We start from the raw sequence: 18,857 nt of genomic DNA on the forward strand, positions 1-18,857 counted from the left end.
CATGCCACTTTTACTCCAGCCTGGGCAACAAAGCAAGACTCTGTCTCTCAAAAATAAATAAATAAATAAAGAGTGGGCCTAGTCAACCTGAGCCAGCATGGTAAGGAGGCCCTCTCTTGCTGTGTAATCCATACGAGGAAAGTAACCTGATATTAACCAATCCTCTTTTTTTTCTTTCCTTTTCTTTTCTTTTCTTTTTTCTTTTTTTTTTTTTTTTTTTTTGAGAAAGAGTCTCACTCTATTGCCCTGGGTAGAGTGCAGTGGCGTCATCATAGCTCACTGTAACCCCAAACTCCTGGGCTCCAAGGGATCCTCCTGCCTAAGCATCCTGAGTAGCTGGAACTACAGGCACGTGCCACCACGCCTGGCTAATTTTTTTTATTCCGTGGTATACATATACCAAATTTTAATAATCCACTCATGAATTGAGGAGCACTTGGGTTGTTTCCACATCCTTCCAATAGTGAATTGTGCTGCCATAAACATTCGGGTGCAGATGTCTTTATCATAGAATGTGTTTTGCTCTTTTGGGTAGATGCCTAGTAGTGCTATTGCTGGATCAAACGGTATTCCTATTTTTAGCTCTTTGAGGTATCTCCAAATTCTTTTCCACAGAGGTTGCACCAATTTGCAGTCCCACTAGCAGTGTGAGAATGTTCCTGTCTCTCCACATCCTCACCAGCATTTGTTGTTTTGGGATTTTTTGATAGAGGCCCATCTCACTGTGGTTAGGTGATATATCTCATTGTGGTCTTGTAGAAGATATTAGAAAAGGCATAAAGGCCTGGGTAAAGGGACTGTGAGAAAGGCGGATATCTGACAGTCCTGCAAACAGGACTTGGGATATGACTGTTATCAGCCAGCGGCATACAGCAGGCTTTGCAATGTATGGAAGTGTGACTGATGTTGGGTCCCTGCCCTTTTCTTTATAGCCTTAAGGAACAACAAGGAAATAACAAGATAATTATAAGTTTAATGTATATCACTAAATAGACTTATTTACAACAATATGCTTACTATATGACACCAAAGATTTTATCTATATGTTCTTTACTGGAAACACACATACCTTTCCCTATGATAAATGCAGAGATTTGGAGAGGTTTGATAGCTCTTTGAAACGAAGAGTCTCTCCTCCTCCTTCAGCCTGAGATTGTGGTCTGGAGCATTCTTTGTTGTGCCGTAACACTGGTAGAGACGCTGGACAATCTCTACGTTTCTTCCACGTAGCTTTATGTTTCCAAGGTTTATCCACACTGAAGTGTATACTGTCACAAATTTGTTTATTTGTTGCTTTGATACCCATTGTTAGACCTGTCATAAATTGTTTGAAACCCAGTTGTACCCCTCCCCTTTGGCCTAGATAAAACTTACTGGGTTAGTTGTGATATAGCCCACTTGCTCTTCATCTTACAAACCCAAAAGCCAACACATCCCCCAGCTTCTGACCACAACAAAACCTAATGGTTAACACCAGAGTCATGTAAACAAATTCCCTCCTTTGCCTGTGTCCTTCTTTAAAATAGCCAATCCGTAACTCCCACAGGAAAGCCTAAGGGATAATGCCCATGGGCCTTAATAAAAGCATAATTCCACAGGTCTTCCTCTCTCCCCTCCCCTCCCCCTCTCCTCCTTTACCCCTTATCTTCCTCCTCCCTCCATACCTGCTGATTGAGCTCCCTGCTGCCTCCAGACTTCTGTCAGCCTCCCAATGGCACCCATAACCTCCCTGGGATCTATCTGAAAGTACAGTCATGGGGGGTTGCTTAACGACAGGGAAATACTCCGAGAAATGCATGATTAGGTGATTTCATCATTATGCAAACATCGTGGAATGTACTTACACATATCTAGATGGTTTAGCCTACTGCACACTAGGCTATATACTCGGATAGCCTATGGCTCCTAGGCTACAAACCTGCACCGCATGTTACTGTGTTGGATACTGTAGGCAACTGTAAAACAATGGTGTTTGTGTATCTAAACATAAAAAAGTACAGTAAAAATACAGTATTTTAATCTTATGGGATCACTGTTGTAAATGTGGTCCCTTGTGGACCAAAACATCGTTATGTGGCATAACTATAATAAATTTCTTCTGTTTCATGCATTTTGGTTTCACCTCCTCATTGTATCTCACCTGACTGACACACCTGAACCTAACTTTCTCCTGGGGCAGGGCTCTCTTAGAAAATGGCTAACTTGGCTTATGGCCACTCTCAAGAGAGAGACCTCAAGAACAAATTAGAAAGAAACCATAACAGTAAAAATTACAATAATAACCACTTCATTCCTTTTTATTGCCAACTAATATCTCATTGTATGGCTATACTGCATTTTATCCTTCCATGAGTTGATGGACATTTGGGTTGTTTCCACTTTTTGGCTATTATAAATAATGCTGCTATGAACATTTATGTACACGTTTTTGTGCTGACAACTTAATTTCTCTTGGTTATATACTTAGGTGAATTGCTGAATCATATGATAACCTTATGTTTACACTTTTGAGGACCTGCCAGTCTGTTTTCCAAAGTGCCTGCACCATTTTACAATCCCGCTAGCAATGAATGAGAGTTCTGATTATCCACATCCTCACCAACACTTGTTACTGTATTTTTTATTATAAGCATCTTGGTAGTTATGTAGTGGTGTCCTACTGAGGTTCTGATTTGCATTTCCCTGATAGCTCTATTTGTTTTTTTAAAAAAGATCTTAGCTCTCTAGTGAAATTCTCCATTCCGTTATTTATGTTCTTGAACATATTAATCATAGCTATTTGAAAGTTTATATCTAGTAAGTACAATATCTGGATCATGTGTGCATCTGTTTCTATTGCCTTTTTTTCTTCTTGGCTTTTGTTCAGTGAGTCTTTTTCCTCAGCATATTTGGTAATTATTGGTGGAATGCCAGACACTGTATTTGAAAAATTATAAAGGCTCTTCCACCAAAGAAGATTGTTTTTTTTTCTGGCAAAGAGAACATGGGAAGATCACCTTGATCCAACTAGGGATTAAGGTATTTCAAGGTTGTGTTTTAAGCATTATTGGGGCTATTTCTGATTTTCTTTTACTCCCAAGGGGTAGTTCTTAAAGGATCTCAACTGAAAGTCTGGGGTACTTACCAGGATCCTTCCTTTTTCTTTAATTCTTTCCAGTACCATAAGGCAGCCAGAGATTTCTGCTTACATTGTCTTTTCTCTCAGTAGTTGCTTTCTGCTTGTTTTCTTGGCTTCTTGCCCCTTGCTTGTATAGGGTAGGAATCAGCAAATGCCTTGAGGAGAAATGGCATGTAGAGTGATTAACTGTTTTTACTGTGATTGCTTTCTCTGGGATCTTGGCTTCTTAAGTCCAAGCATGCCTTAATAGACTTGACCTCCAAATTTTTATCTCCAGGCCAATAAGACTATGGTTCTAGGATGCTTCTTTCTGGCTTTTATCCTAGACACAAATCAACAATGTCCTGGAAAGAAAAGTGGCTGAGAAGGTAGACTCACTTTAATGCATTTCCCTTCTTCCTAGGCTCTTGGACTCTCAAGCCCTGGCTGACAAAGATTCTCTCCAATAGCTTTAAACAGACTTTTTCTCTATTTTTTTGTCACCCAGTCTAGACTGCAGTGGCCCAATCAAAGCTCACAGCCTCAAACTCCTGGGCTTAAGTGATCCTCCCACCTCAGTCTCCCAAGTAGCTGGGACTACGGACACGTGCCAACATATCTGGCTAATTTTTAAATTATTTTTTGTAGAGATGGGGTCTCACTATGTTGCCTAGGCTGGTCTCAAACTCCAGGCCTCAAGTGATCCTCCCGCCTCAGGCTCCCAAAGTGCTGGGATCACAGGTGCGAGCCACCGTGCCAGACTTTTTTGTTTGTTTGTTTTTTAAACAGCTTTTATAGTTCTCAGTGGGGGAGTTAGTTTGTTCAACAAGGTATTCCACCATAGCTGGAAGCTTGCATCTTTGAAAAAGTTCATTACGATGGAATTATCCTCTAAACAAATAGGATTGCATCTGTTTATGAAAGTTTATTGTGGTAAAAAAAAAACCCACATAATACAAAATTTACCCTCTTAACTAGTTTTAAGTATTACAGTTCAGTGGTGTTAACTATAGTTACATTGTTGTGTAACAGATCTCTAATAAAACTTTTTCATCTTGCAAAAGTGAAATTCTACTCACTGAACATCATCATATCCCCATTTCCCCCTCCACCTACCAGCTGGCAACCACTGTTCTCCCTACTGCTTCCATGATTATGACTATTCTAGACATCTCATATATGTAAAATCATACAGTGTCCTTTTGTGAGTGGTTTATTTCACTCAGCGTAACGTCCTCAAGGTTCATTGATATTGTAGCATGTGAGAGGACTGCCTTCCTTTTTAAGGCCGAGTAATATTCCATTGGGGGTATATACTTCATTTTCTTTATCCGTTCATCCATTGATGGACATTTGGGCAGCTTCCATCTCTTGGCTATTGTGAATAGTGCTGCAATGTACATGGTGTGCAGATATCTCTTCAAGATCCTGTTTTCAGTTCTTTTGGATGTATCCCCAGAAGTGGGATTGCTGGATCATACAGTAGTTCTATTTTTAGTTTTTTGAGGACTCTCCATACTGTTTTGTATAGTGGTGGTACCATCTTATATTCCCATCAGCATTGCACAAGGGTTTCAATTTCTCCACAGAATTACATCTTTGGAATACACAGCAATTAACTATGTGGGTTTTTGGGGGGTTTTCTTGTACAAACATTATTGTGTCAAAAATGTTTACGCAGATTTTTAAATTCAGTTTAGACCAAGAAGAGTGTTGATAGAGCAAGGAAGGTGTTAAGAACATCAACCTGAATCAGCTCTGGAGACTGATAGGGGCTGATGGAGGCTACTATATAGGAAAGAACATGCCTGGCAATGGAAGTTACCTGCCCGGGTTTTGTATGACCCTGAATCCTTTACTGTTTGTTGAGCAGTTAGCCTCTTTCTCTGCCTCAGTCACGTTCTTCTCTCCCCCTTACTAAGGTATTCCTCTCACAGGTGCGGTGAGGCTAAGATGTGGACACCACAGAGGGGTAATCGGATATGCTGTAAATGTTTTTTATTACCATCATCACTGTTTTGGAAATGCTCAGTGCTGTAAGTAGAAAGGGAGTTAAAAGCACGGACTCCTGGAATGAATCTGGGCTCCTCCAGTTATCTATGTGATCTTGAGCTTAATTTCTCTGTGCCTCAGTTTCCTTATCCATAAATGACAATGTTAATAGCACCTACTTCATAGAGTCCCTAGGATTAAATGAATTCTCTAAGCACTCAGTGCAAACCCTGGGCACACAGTAAGCTCCATGAAAGTGTCGGGTAAAATAAAGGTGGACGAAGCCTGGTAGCACGTAGCATGTCCAGCCTCACCTTTGCCGTGCTGAGCCGTGCAGGTGGTGGTGGTGTGTCCCTGGTGTGCTGGAGGACCTAGTCTTAGCGTGTTTTAGGTGTTATCAGGCAGCGTTGCAGTTGGATATTAGGCACCTCCACTGGGCAGCGGTGACTGGTGACTGCGGGCTGCACTTAGCATGTCGTTCGAAGGAAGGTGTTCTTGCATATCCCTGGGTGTAGAGGTGACTCTACTCAATGTGTTATAACACATCTAAGAATGGAGCAGGTTTTTGTCTGCTCCTGGCGTTTAGGTGGAAACGTTTAGAGCTCCGAGGGGCAGCGGGACCGCGGCTCTGGGCGTCTGGTAGGAGGCGGCGCCGCACAGCTCCGAATGTAGCGGAGACCCTGGGCTCCACACCTGTCGGGGCAGCAGGGGCCGAGCTTGAGCACGCAGAGGGCGGGCTGTTCCAAACCTCCCGGGCCAGCGCGCCGGCCGCCGCGTGCGCGCGTGTCGTGCAGCGGGAGGGTCGGTCCACACCTCCTCCGGGCAGCGACCACCGCGAGCTCGGTACGTGCCGTAGGAGGTGTCGTTACACACTTCCTGTGGGTCTCGCCGACCAAGGCGCGTTTCCGGTGCCGGCAGGAGCCCGGGGTCCGAGCCCCCGCCCCGCTCGCCGGCCCCGCCCCGCCCCGCCCGCCCGCCGCGCTCCGAGCCGGGCGCGCGGAGCTCGGGGCGCACGGAGCGGCGCGCGCCGGTCGGCCGAGCCAGGCTGGCGCCCCCGCCCCCCGCCCCGCGCCTCACCCCGCCGCCCGCCGGGCGCCTTCCCCGCTCCACTTGCCTTCGGTGCCCGGCCCTCCGGCCGCTCTTCTCCCGCCCTCGCTCCCCTCCGTCCCGCCCCGTCCAGCCCCGGCTGCCCGGCGCCCGCAGGCCCCCCCCCCCGCCGCCCGCGTTCCTATGGACAGACGCACAGACACCTGCAGGTGGGTGAGAGCCCGCGCGCGGGGCGGGGACGAGCGCGCCGACGCTGCGACCCGGGCGGGGAGTTCCTTTGTGTGGGGGGCGGCCGCGCGGGGGGCTGGTCCGCTTCCCCCTCAGCGGCCGCTCAGTGACCCGGCCGAACCCTCCTTTTGTCTCCTCTGTGGGGAGCGAGGCCGTGCTGAGGGCAGAGAGCGGGCGGTCGGCGGTCGGCGGTCGGCGGTCGGCCGTCGGCGGCGGCGGGCTTGCGGGGTGTGAGGGGCAGAGAGTCCCGGCGGCCGCTCCGGTCTGGCTGCCCGGGGCCGGCCCCTCGCCCGGCGCTCCAGTCGCCACGGCGGCCGCGGGCGCGCTGCGTGGGTCTGGCTCTCCTGCTCCTGCTCCTGGGTCTGTTGGAGGTGGGAACGAGGGCGGGAAGGAGGAAGAAAAGATCTACCCTCTTAGTTTCCAAGTCTTGAGGTGGTTGTGGAGAAAGAGAAGGTGGTTCAGGGCTTTGCCCGACTTGTTTCCTTCCTCGGGAGGCACACTGAGGTGCGTTTGGGGCGTGTGTGGAGGAACGTGCATCGCTCCGCTCCCTTATTTATTGTTTCTAACGGAGGAGGGCTTTCTCCAAAAGGGCTCTTCCGCCCCCCCACCCTCATCTGAGGCTGCGCGCACAGGGATGTGTGTTTGTTATCAAATATGTCAAGAAATGTATTCCCCTGGTTAGCAGGAGGTTGGACTGACCAACATCAAGTCAAAATCAAACCAAAAGCAAAGGATATGATTTTTGGTTTTCTGATGGCTTTCTTTCTTTCTTTTTTTAAGGTTAGATAAAGACTTGAAGGAAAAGAACATGGCTGTAATTTTTACAATTATATATATTTATTTTGGGTTTTTTTTTTTTTTTGAAGTTTTGGAGTAAAGTTTTGTTTTTTTCCCCAGACTTGTTAGGATTAGCGTGACAGAATCTTCTGCCTATTAGATAAACAGTTAACAAGCGAGTCAGGTAGTGACTGCTTCCGTGGTGGAGGTTAAATTGGAATGCAGTAAACAATGCTCTACCTTTCCGTTTTTTGCTGATTTAAGGTACGAGATCTTTCACAACGTAAGGGAAGAACATGGATGTTAGGATTGATTTTTCCAACTATGATTGTGCTTTCCCTATTTTATTCTGTGTATTATATATATGTAGCCCAACGATGGGGTCGCCTATGTTGGGTACAGTATTTTGAAAAGTACTGTAGGATGATATTTCTGATTTCTCTTATTTAATTAGCTAAATAGGTTTCTTTGTGAACAGTTGTATTTGTAAATTATTCAAATAATAAATGAGGTGTTGTATAAGTACCCACAAAATTAATTTTACAGATTAGGATTTCTTGATGCAAGTGGGGGTTTATATCTTTGTATCGATCTCAATCTGCTGCTCACTTCTGGAAACTTTTTTTTTTTTTTTTTGCCCACTGTGTGAGAATCCATACTGATAAACTTAAGTCTGACAGTTACCAAGATTTTTTTTTTTAAAAAAAGCAGTTTTAGGGGGCATGCAGACAATTTTATGTACAGCTATATGTAGAAAATGGAGGCTTTCTTTAAAAAATTATCATCTAAGCTTGAAGGAAAAACATTATCGTGGAAAATTATTTGTTATTTAAATTTCCATCAAGTAAAATGTAGAAATTAACCAGAAAACAATATAAAATTTAATACATTTTTAATTAGGCAAACTGATTTTTGTCATTATAAAAAGAAATAGTTTAATGTGCTTAATATAGTGGGTTTTTTCTAGGAGAAAAAATTATCCTAGATTCTTGCCCTAGTTACATTAACAGATTATTGCATACCTAATTTTATAAATGCCTGGCATGTACATTTATGCACACTTTACTTAAAATTTAGCAGTAATCAAGCTGACCCCTTTGAGTAGATCAAATTTTATTCCTGTTTTGACTTCCAGTCTAGATTAGGTAAATGAATTTAAATTCTACACAAAGGCACAGAGCTTCGTGTGTGGCTCTGGTAGACCCTTGACCGATGTTCCTTTTCCTTTTCCATTAAGAATAGCCCAAAGAGAAAAGGTAATGAAATTTGGTCAGGCATTATGATGAATGGAGGAATGGAGTTCTAGACCATTCTCAGAATTTCACCCCCTAGATATACATACCCTTTATTAGCTCTTTGAAGTATTAAAAAAGATAAGCTAACAAATAGAATTGCTTGTTTGTGTATTTACAAGGCTGTCAGTGGTGGTGATAAGTTTTAACAAAGAGTCACTGTGTAAACATTAACAGAGTGTGGCCTGTATTGAGAATTGTTTTGACAAAGTTGTAGTTGTGCCTACAGTTTTCTGGGATGTCACTGTGGTCTTTATGGTAGGCTGGCTAAAAGATGATGTCTAGGTTTTGTTTTGTTTTTTTTTTAATACTGATATGTGGATGTTATTTATTTGCTTTTTTTTTTTGTAATTAACAATAATATTTTAGTGTAAATCAGAAGCATTCCAGAGAACTTTACATATTTTCGACTAATTTACCTTCTGGTAAGTTAGTGTTCAGGAAGGTATATAAATTATTTTTCATTTTTTTGTCGTTGACTTTTTCTTTCTGCTGCTTTTTATCTTATGACAAATAAATGCTACTTCCAGGAAATTTGAATTTGTATAAAATTGGATTTTTAAATATAGCTGACATTTAGCAACTTCTTTTTTTAAAACAACACTAAGCTGTCTACAGTTAAATTTGATAGGCTTTACAATCCATGGACTTTACTGGCATTTTTCTGTTTGTTGGTTATCAATGTGGTATCATTAAAGGAAACTTAAAATGGCCACTTTATGTAAACTAGAACCCTCAAATGACTAGTATTAGTATTAGTAATAAATGGAAAACTGAAAAGTAACAATTTTATTCTTTATAATAGATTTGTGACTTTCAAGTCCTTTAGCATGTCTGACCGTGAGAGGTGTGGATAGTGACCTCTCATTCCAGCCTTTTTCGTCCTGCATTGTTTAAGAAAAGCACAAACCCCACACTGCTTGCTGAAAATGCAGAATTCATTCTTGGATTAATATTCTGGTACCAGATGTATGAGGCTGGCTCTAAAGAAGCTTTTTCTCTTAAGTACTGTCAAAAATAGAGAAGCTGAAGATTGGAGAGAAGCCATTTATTTTGAACAGTTTATTTTCTGACAGTTTGTGTTTGTAAAGAAACCTGCTCATAATATTTACTTAAGAGATCTACATAGTTGCCTAAAGAAGCCCCACAGGTTTCTTTTTTTCTTTTAAAAAAAGTTTCCATTGAGCTTAACTCTTATGTGATACTTCTTGACTTTGCTTCTGATTAGTTGATTTATGGACTTTATTTACCAGCATGATTGGAGAATTCTTTTGCTAGACTGAAATTGCACTCTGCCTGTGCTCTGGTCCGTTTCCTAGGTAACAAATGCACTGCATGGATTCCATAATGAGGAGTGTGGTTGGCTAGTTACTGTGTAAATTCTGTTGTTTGGTAAAGCTTAGTCTCAAATTCAAATAAAGGTCAAGAAACCAAAAGTACTGAAAATGCAAATTTTTGAATTTTATTTTGCATCCAGTGCCAACAAAGTTTAATAGGCTTTTCTGGAGAAAGGCAAGTTATGCAGCCGTATTCAAGTTTGTTTTGCAAAGTGTTAGACTTAAACAGTTGGAGAGCTTTTTTCTCTGTTTCATACTGATAATGCTAATGGCTCTAGTGAAAAAGAGGATATATTTCGGAAACATGTTATCACACTTGCAAATAACATAGAAAGTAAAGGGTTGTGGTCCAGGACATCAGCAATACTTTTGTATTGAAAGGAAAGTAATATATATGTCTTAAAAGAAAAATTATACACTTTGCATGAAATGTATTTTTTAAAAACTTTAAGAAGACATTAAAACATTTAAGATATCTTTTAAAACATTAAAAATCTTACCATAAAATGAAGCCTTTTTATTCTAGCTTTTTCCTTCTCATCTTCCTGAACTTAGGCTGGCCTAGGACAGGGAGCAGGTTCCCCCTTGGTAGCTGTACGTTAAAGAATAGCTTTCCCTTCTTCCTTACTCTCCTGTTAAAATATATGGCCTCTGTAACTCTAGATGCAGGACAAAAAGTAATATGTGTTGAATGGCCAGTAATTATTAGCTGCTTTAAAAAAAAAAAAATTGCAAAGAGCCAGAATTCCATTAAAACCCATTACAAATGTCTTTTCACTTGATGCTTAAAATTGTTTTTTGTTTATTAATCAAGATTTTTGTTAGCTGAACATTAAAAGAAAATACACAGAACTCTTTTTTAATTCTGAAGGATTTTACAAAGTTGCCTCTATTACTTTCCCTTGCTTTGCTGGATTGTTTTTGGATTATTCATTTACCTTTTGGTTAACTTTCATTTCAGGCACAGGATACATCTTGGTTGTATTCTTTCTCTTTCTGGTTTGCCTCAAAACTGACACTACTTTATAACCTTTTCTGTCCTTTTCTAATTGCAAATATTGTATCCCTTCAGTTTTTCCTTATATTTTCCCTTGTAAATATTTATTATTATTAAATTTTATCAATTGCATTATTTAAGACATAATCACCACGTATCAAAAGCTCCCTCTTTCTGTTACAGGACTTCACATTTCTGGGACAGAGTAACAATATTTGTGAATTCTTAACTAGCTAGGACTACTTCTTTCTCCCAGTATTAGTTTGCTAGAGTTGCCATGACAGAGAATCACAGGCTGCATGGCTTAAACAAAAATTTATCTTTTTATAATTCTGGAGGCCAGAAGTATGACATCAGGGTTGGCAGATGGGGTTCTTCTAAGGCCTCCTTCCTTGGTTGATAGATGGTTATCTTGCTAAGGTGTCTTCACATGGTCTTCCCTCTGTGCCTAACTGTGTCCTAATCTCTTCTTATAAGGACATCTGTCATATTGGGTTAGAGCTCACCCATATGTCTTCATTTTACTTTAGTTACTTCTATTAAAGGCCCTATCTCTCCAAATATAAGTCACATTCTGATGTAGCAGGGATTAGGACTTGAACAGATGAATTTGAGGGGGACACAATTCTGCCCATAACACAGTCTGTCTCTCTACCTATTGCTTTTTCATACATATGTACTTACATACTTTACTACATATGTGTGATTTTTGCAGTGGTTTCATCTTTCATGTCTTGTTTACTCTATTTGTCACTTGAATGCCAAGCCCCAATACAGAGCAATATAATCAACTTTATGTCATTAAAAATAAAGTAGGTACAGACTTTGTTTTTCACTCTCCTTTATTTTTAAATGCTTTATTTTGAATGGTTTAAAGTAGAAAATTCTTAATAATTGGTTTGGAATACTAGAGAATATCATTGTGGCCAAATTCAGTGGGATTGCTAACACTGTTGTTTTCTTGCAAGTTCTGTGGACATGTTTCTTTTGGTGCTCTTTTTCAGATATTGGTCTTGCTGCTTTCATGGTAAGTTATATACCATCCTGGTCATTTCACACATGTCTGATGACTCTTGAATCTAATATCCAGTCAAGGCCTCTCTGCTACCTACTGGATATATTCAGTTGATATTCTATAAGCATTTCACATTCAGTGTGCCCCAAACTTATTTATTATCTTCCTCTTCAAATCTGTGTCTTTTCTTTTATTCCCTAGCGCAGTGTGTTGGTACCACCTTCCATCTGTTTTCCCAGTCCAGAAATTTAGTAATTATCTCTGACTCCTTCTTTACTCTCAGTTTCATTTTCCATACATATTCAAGCTCCCCAGTCAATTCTTGCTCCCCAGGATTTCTCAGTTCTGCCTGTTTGCCTTATATGAATCACATACTACTCTGTTACCTTTACATTAGTCTTAGTTCTACAGTTAAATATGTTCTGTGGGGAGCACAAGTCCTTATGATAAGGCTTCTGTGTCATCATTTAGTAGTCTGAAATTCATTGAATCCTTATAAATGGTTCATATGAAGAATATCCCCTGCCTTTCATATTTGATACTTTTTACCTATTTGGCCAGTTTGGTTGAATAAAAATACTTTTACTTGACTCACATTTTTTTCCCTCAAGCATCTTACAAAACGTAAGAACTCTTTTTTCTTCCCTCATCTGCCCAGTTGCTGATCTTTTGTAGGTCCTATTTTTGTGGGTGTTTTAGCCCTGACTACTTATCTAGGGCACCTTATCACCTGGTTTTGTTGAACATTGTGTAGGTCCCCCCCCCATTGAGGTAATTGTAGATACACTTAAAATTATAATACATAATGCAGAGAGGTTCTTTGCATACTTTTCTCAGTTTCCCCCACTGGTAACATTTTGTAAAGCTATATTTATAATATCACAACCAGGATATTGACTTTTTATGGACTGAGTCGTGTCCCTCCAAATTCATATGTTGAAGCCCTAAACCCCAGTACCTCAGAATATGACAGTATTTGAAGGTAGGACCTTTTCTTAAGAGGGTGATTAAGTTAAGAGACTGATAGGGTGGGCCCTAATCCAATTTAGTCTGGTGTCCTTATTAGAAGAGGAAATTTGGACACACAAAGATATCAGGGGGGTGCACACAGAGGAAAAGCTATGTGAGGACTCAGTGAGAAGGCGGCAATCTGCAGGCCAAGGAGAGAGGCTTCAGAAGAAAGTAAACATGCTCACAGCTTGATCTTGGAATTCTAGCTTCCAGAACTGTCAGAAAATATTAATAAATTTCTGTTGTTTTAGGCACTAGGTTTGTAGTATTTTGTTATGGCAGCCCTACCAAACTGATTCATTGATATTGATACAGTCCACCGCTGTTACTTAGGTTTCCCGTTTCACTGGTACTCAGTGAGGTTCAATACAGTTGTATCACCTATTTAGGTTTCTGTTTCCACCAGCCTCTCCACCTCTCCCTCACCCTGATTCATAACCTGTTTGTATGATTAGATTTGTGGAGAGTCCAAAACTCAGCCTCTGCCACCATCTTGCTTGCTTCACCCTCTTGCTTGCTTAGAAGTCTTTGGTTTATGTTTAAGTAGGTTTTTTTGTTGTGTTGTTGTTATTTTGGAAGACTTTTTTTTTTCCTGTTAATCAAAGGGGACAAATATCTGATTAGATAAGAAAGAGTAAGATATACAATAAGCTGATTATTAATAGCTTTTCTAATTTATCTGGCTTATAGTGATATGCCAATACATATTTTTTGCAGTGAATTTAATTCTTTTCTAAATTACTCAGATTGTTAACATTTCATGATAATGCTGGTTCAGCAATTTTCTTTGTTTATCTGACAGCTTCAGAAAACAAGATGCTCTACATTAGTGGATTTCCCATATAACTAAAGTTTATCTCCTGGACAAAACTTAAGATTTTAATCATTTTTAGTGAAGATATTCCTCAAATGTAGTTTAAGTAGGGGTGGCATTTCAGTTTGTTTTCGGAAATCTGACAAAGGAATCCTTTTCTGGCATCTGGATGAACCCAAGCAGATATAGAAAAATTTTAAGATTTTTTTTTTCCTTCCTTGGAAAATTTGCTTAAGTTTTCTGCTCTGGAGTTTTGCGACTTTTTTTTTTTTTTTTTTTTTTTGAGACAGAGTCTCGCTTTGTTGCCCGGGCTACAGTGAGTGCCATGGTGTCACCCTAGCTCACAGCAACCTCAAACTCCTGGGCTTCAGTGATCCTACTGCCTCAGCCTCCGGAGTAGCTGGGATGACAGGCATGCACCACCATGCCTGGTTAATTTTTTCTATATATATTTTTTAGTTGGCCAGATAATTTCTTTCTATTTTTAGTAGAGACGGGAATCTCTCTCTTGCTCAGGCTGGTCTCGAACTCCTGACCTCGAGCGATCCACCCGCCTCGGCCTCCCAGAGTGCTAGGATTACAGGCGTGAGCCACCACGCCAGGCCTGGAGTTTTGCAACTTTAGGTCAGTTTTCTACAACCAATTCAAGGAAGAATCAGTCCACCCAACTGACAAATCCATAAGATTCACTGATTTACCAAAATCTTGTTTAAACAGCTTTTGAAGATTTTTTTTTAGTTTTCTTGATATTGATATCATTTACATACATAACGTGCATAAATCTTACATGTAGAGTGGAGTGCGTTTTTTCCCTTTTGTTGTTAGTTGACCCATAATTGTACATATCTATGGGATACGGTGGTATTTCAATATGTGTACACAGTATATAATAATCAAATTAGGGCAATTAGCATATCCATCACCTCAAACATTTCTTTGTGTTGTGAACATCCAAAATCCTCTCTTCTAGCCTTTTGAAAATGTACAATAAATTATAGTTAATCATATTCATGCTATAGTGCTGCAGTATACCAGAATTCATTTCTCCTATCTAGATGTGACCTTGTATCTGTTAAACGACCTTTCCCCATGCTCCCCTCTCCCCCATTCTTCCTGGCCTCTCATACTTCAGTTCTACTGTGTACTTCCATAATCTCAAATTTTTTTTTTTACCTCCTACATATGAGTGAGAACATGCAGTATTCACCTTTTTTCTTTTTAAAATGTTGAAGTATAATGTACTTACAAAAATTGAACACATCAATGTGTACAGTTGATTAATTTTTACAAATTGAATGCATGTGGCTAGCACTCAGATCAATAAACAGGACATTATTAGCACCCCTTGTGCTCCTTCCAGTATCTAACACAGCCTTTCTGAAAGAAAATAAATATCCTAACAGATTGCTGAGTCATAGGGTATACATACTCAGCTTTAGTAGTTACTGGCAGTTTTCTGAAGTAGCTTTATCAAAGAAAGAAGAAAAATAAAGAAATGAATAAAAACCAAAGTAGCTACATCAGTTTAACTCCTGCCAGCATCATGTAGGTATTCCAGTTGCCCTGCTTCCTTGTAATTTTCATTTTGAAAAGCAGTTTGACAGAACATATCAGGAGCCATAAATATCTTCATACCAGTTTATCTAGTAATTTTACTAATTGAAAAGGTAGAAAAAAATACATGCACAAAAACATTCAATGAAGCAATCTAGGTTTGGCCTCCTGTGACCCCAAATCATTTGTTGTCTGTGGCTGCTTTTGTGTTGCAGTGGCAGGGTTGAGTAGTTATGATGGCGACGTTGTAAAAGCAGAAAATATTTACTATCTGATCCTTTCCTGAAAAAGTTTGCTGACCCCCTACATTAGAGCATTATTTGGACTAGTAAAAAATTGGTGGTAACCAGTGTGTCCATCAGTAGGGGAATTATTAGATAAGTCCTCGATGAAATTGGATATAGCCATTTAACTGGATGATTATAGAGATTATTTAACCAGCAAATATTTATTGGGCATTTGGCATGTGTTAGGTACTTTGCTAGACACTAGGAATTCAATAAAGACAAAATACCTGCCCTCATAGAACTTAAATTTTAGTAGTGAATATAGAGAGTAAACATGTAAATAAAAAGTAAAATAACGTGTAAGAAATAAGTGTTAAGAAGAAGAAAACAGTAGGGAAGGTAGATATGAAATGTTTCAGGGTGAGGTCTTGATGTTTTAGGTAGGGTTGCCAAGGAAGATCTCACTTTAGAGAAAGTGACTTTTGAATAAGGACTTAAGTGAAAGAACTTGATGTGCAGGTATCTTGAGGGAGAGTATTTGAAGCAAAGGAAACACTAAGTACAAAGGGTCAGTTGGAAATGTGCCTTACATGTTCTAGGAACAAGAATGCCAAGGGCTGCAGTGGATTGAAGGAAGGGGAGAGTCACAGGGAAGACAGTTAGTTGCAGGAGGTTGGACAGGTAATTGGTAGGGGAGGGCAGATCACACAGAACCTGTGGCAAAATGAAAAATCTCTATTATAAGTTGTTCAAGGAGGGAAAAAAAAAGAGAATGATCTTTCTTCCTTCCATTTTCCCTCCCTCCCTACTTATGACTGTCATTTAAAGCTATGCATAAGGAAAAGATTGGAAGAAAATACCTAAAATGCTAATAGTGTTAACTGGGGTTATGAAATATATTTTTTTGTTTTCTTTTTGCCACACTTTCTGTAATTTGGCTATATTTTATAATAAAAAGCATATTTAGAAACCTGAAGTGTATTACTTATTTATGTCTTTGAATAACTTAGAAATCAAGTACTTTAGATCTTTCCCAAGTTGATTGTAACCTGACCTTATTGATGGTGGGCAGCAGTGCATTAAATCATCTATGAAATTTTTGGTTTTTAAATTACATATTAACTGTTCAGTGTTTTAACCAGAAGGAACTGTAGAGATGACCTGTTTTAACCCATTTATTTAATGGGTGGGGAAATGATCTGGAGAAGTGAAGGAACTCAGCTTCTACTTCCTTTTCATAGATGTCTGTATGTTTCATCACCATTTAGTCTGAGATTATCCAGCACCTGAGTGATTTTTGTGATTAATAATTAGTCTAATCTTTATCATAAAAAGAAAATATTTGAAAGTGATGAAATATGAATCTGTTCAAATCTTCTCAGTGATAAAACCACTATAAACAAATATGGTGCCAATAATCAATTAGAATCAGGATTCTGATGAGTCCCCTGGTTAAGAGCAGACTTTGCACTCAAACCGCTTGAATTTGAATCTTGTTTCTGGCCTTTATTAGTGTATAACTTCTTTGTGCTTTAGTTTCCACATTTATAAAATGGGTATAATACTAAGTATTATATATAGCTCACAGGGTTGTTGTGCGTATTAACTGAATTCATGTGGGTAGATTGCCAGGCACATAGGATAAATTATTATTGAGGCTTAAATATCTAGAAGAGAATGTATTTGAACACTAGATACCAGAGAAAATCCTTTGAATTGTAGGGTTTAAACTATATATGTGTGTCTCTACTTTGATTTTGTAGGTAACATATAGTAATTTACTAAAAACATTTTAAAACTAACCGTCTTAATTAGCATAGTGGTTTCAAATTGTGTGCTGTTGTAGCACCTTATGCTATCAGTCTTTCACAGATAGTTATCAAATTTTGGGGAAAAGGATGTTTATTTTTATTTCAGTAGGAGAAATACCGTGATTGAGGTGAATGGCCTGAGTGGTCAGGTGATGAAAAGTGGGCCAGGATGCATGGTGAAAGGCAAAGCACAGGTCCAGTGAGCTCTAGGAAAGATTGCTTGTTTATTGGAGCAGGCAAGAACTTTGCTTTGTAAGTATGTAGGTCAGGGCAGTTAAAAGCTCTATTTAAACTGACACACAATGGTGAAGAGGGAACAAGTAGAGAGTGATGAATGAGTATGTAACCCTGTCCTTTGAAGTGCGCCACCAAAATTATAGCATTTGAATGTCCCCCAACTATAGAGAGGCTGAAGACCACTGGACTCATAAAATACGTATAATTAAGAATGAACAAATTTTTTGTTTTTCTATAAAATTAATTATTGAAGAAAATATATGGCAAAGCTTTTGGTAAAATTTGAAGTATGAAGAAAAATGAAATTTATTGTATATAGTGCTATGACAGTTTGTGAAAACAAACATTTGATTATTTTTCTTTGTGGTAATTAAGTATGTATATAGTATGTCCCTAATATGTTTTGTGTTTGTGACTGCTTAGGGATTGCACAAGATTCTATTTTCTTTTTACTGGGAGAAATCTGAAATCTTTTTGCAGTGCTGATTTTATTTTCTTTAATTTTAAACTTCAAAAGTTTTACTTGTTCAAACTGCTTTTATTTTATTTTTTTCCACAGCTGGATGTATGCAAATACAGTCTGCAGTGTTTGTGCCACACTAGCTTTATCAGGAAATTTTTGCCTTCCTTGCAGGATCATGAATTGTAATCTAGGGTTTCTGTGGGCACATTAATTCTGAATAGAACCTGAGATTGTGCTTAACTAGAAGTGTGGTGGTTTTGGTAGTGAGTTTATAACAGGACTCAGGTACTTATATACTCGGTGGTCACTGCTATTGTAGCAATTGTGGTATTTAATTGAACCCAAAGGTCACTTGGAATTTTCCTAGCCCATTACATTAGACCTCTGAGAAAATTTTTTTAAGTGCAATTCAATATTTATGATTTAGTTAATAGTTAAGCTAAGGACTTTTAGAAGCATTTGAGGGTAGAGGGAAGGAAGCCATACATTTACAGAGACCCTGCTGAAGCATGAAATTGTGACACTGAATTAGCCTTTCTTTCCCAGCTTTCTGCTGATGCACTAGGGCTCTGGTCCAAGGAGTGGCATATGACTCTCAGAGTCTCCCTGTAACACCTTTGCCAATCATTCTTTTTGGAGTATAGGTTAATACATCATATGCACATACGAATGCTCAGGAAGGATATGTGGAATCTCTCTTTACATTTTAAGAAATGACTACAATTGCGTATTTTAATTTGGTTCTTTTGAATGGGAATTTTTGTTTTGTGTGACAAATGTGCAGCATCAGCAGCAAGGTAACTAAATATGTACCTACTGGGATATCAGTCAAACCTCTGTACCTATAAGATCAAAGTATGACCGTAAGATACTGTATCTTTTAGGTTTTCTTGGTAATTCTTAATCTTTTTGTGGATTTTTGACCTCTTTGAGACTCAGATAAAAACTTCAGACTCTT

At 39.4% G+C, this 18,857-nt stretch overlaps 1 protein-coding gene across 1 annotated transcript in view; it reads left to right on the top strand.

The window, feature by feature from the left end:
• The first annotated feature begins 6,294 nt into the window (after positions 1–6,294).
• The window catches only part of KIAA1958 (KIAA1958 ortholog), a 132,999-nt gene continuing 120,436 nt past the window's right edge, over positions 6,295–18,857 (top strand). Inside the window, exon 1 of the mRNA XM_069474561.1 lies at positions 6,295–6,345. The gene's annotated coding sequence lies outside the window, so the exon portion shown is untranslated. The remainder of the gene's footprint in view (positions 6,346–18,857) is intronic.

Source organism: Eulemur rufifrons, chromosome 7 (genome assembly GCF_041146395.1).
Source record: "Eulemur rufifrons isolate Redbay chromosome 7, OSU_ERuf_1, whole genome shotgun sequence".
In the NCBI taxonomy this organism is placed as follows: Eukaryota; Metazoa; Chordata; class Mammalia; order Primates; family Lemuridae; genus Eulemur; species Eulemur rufifrons.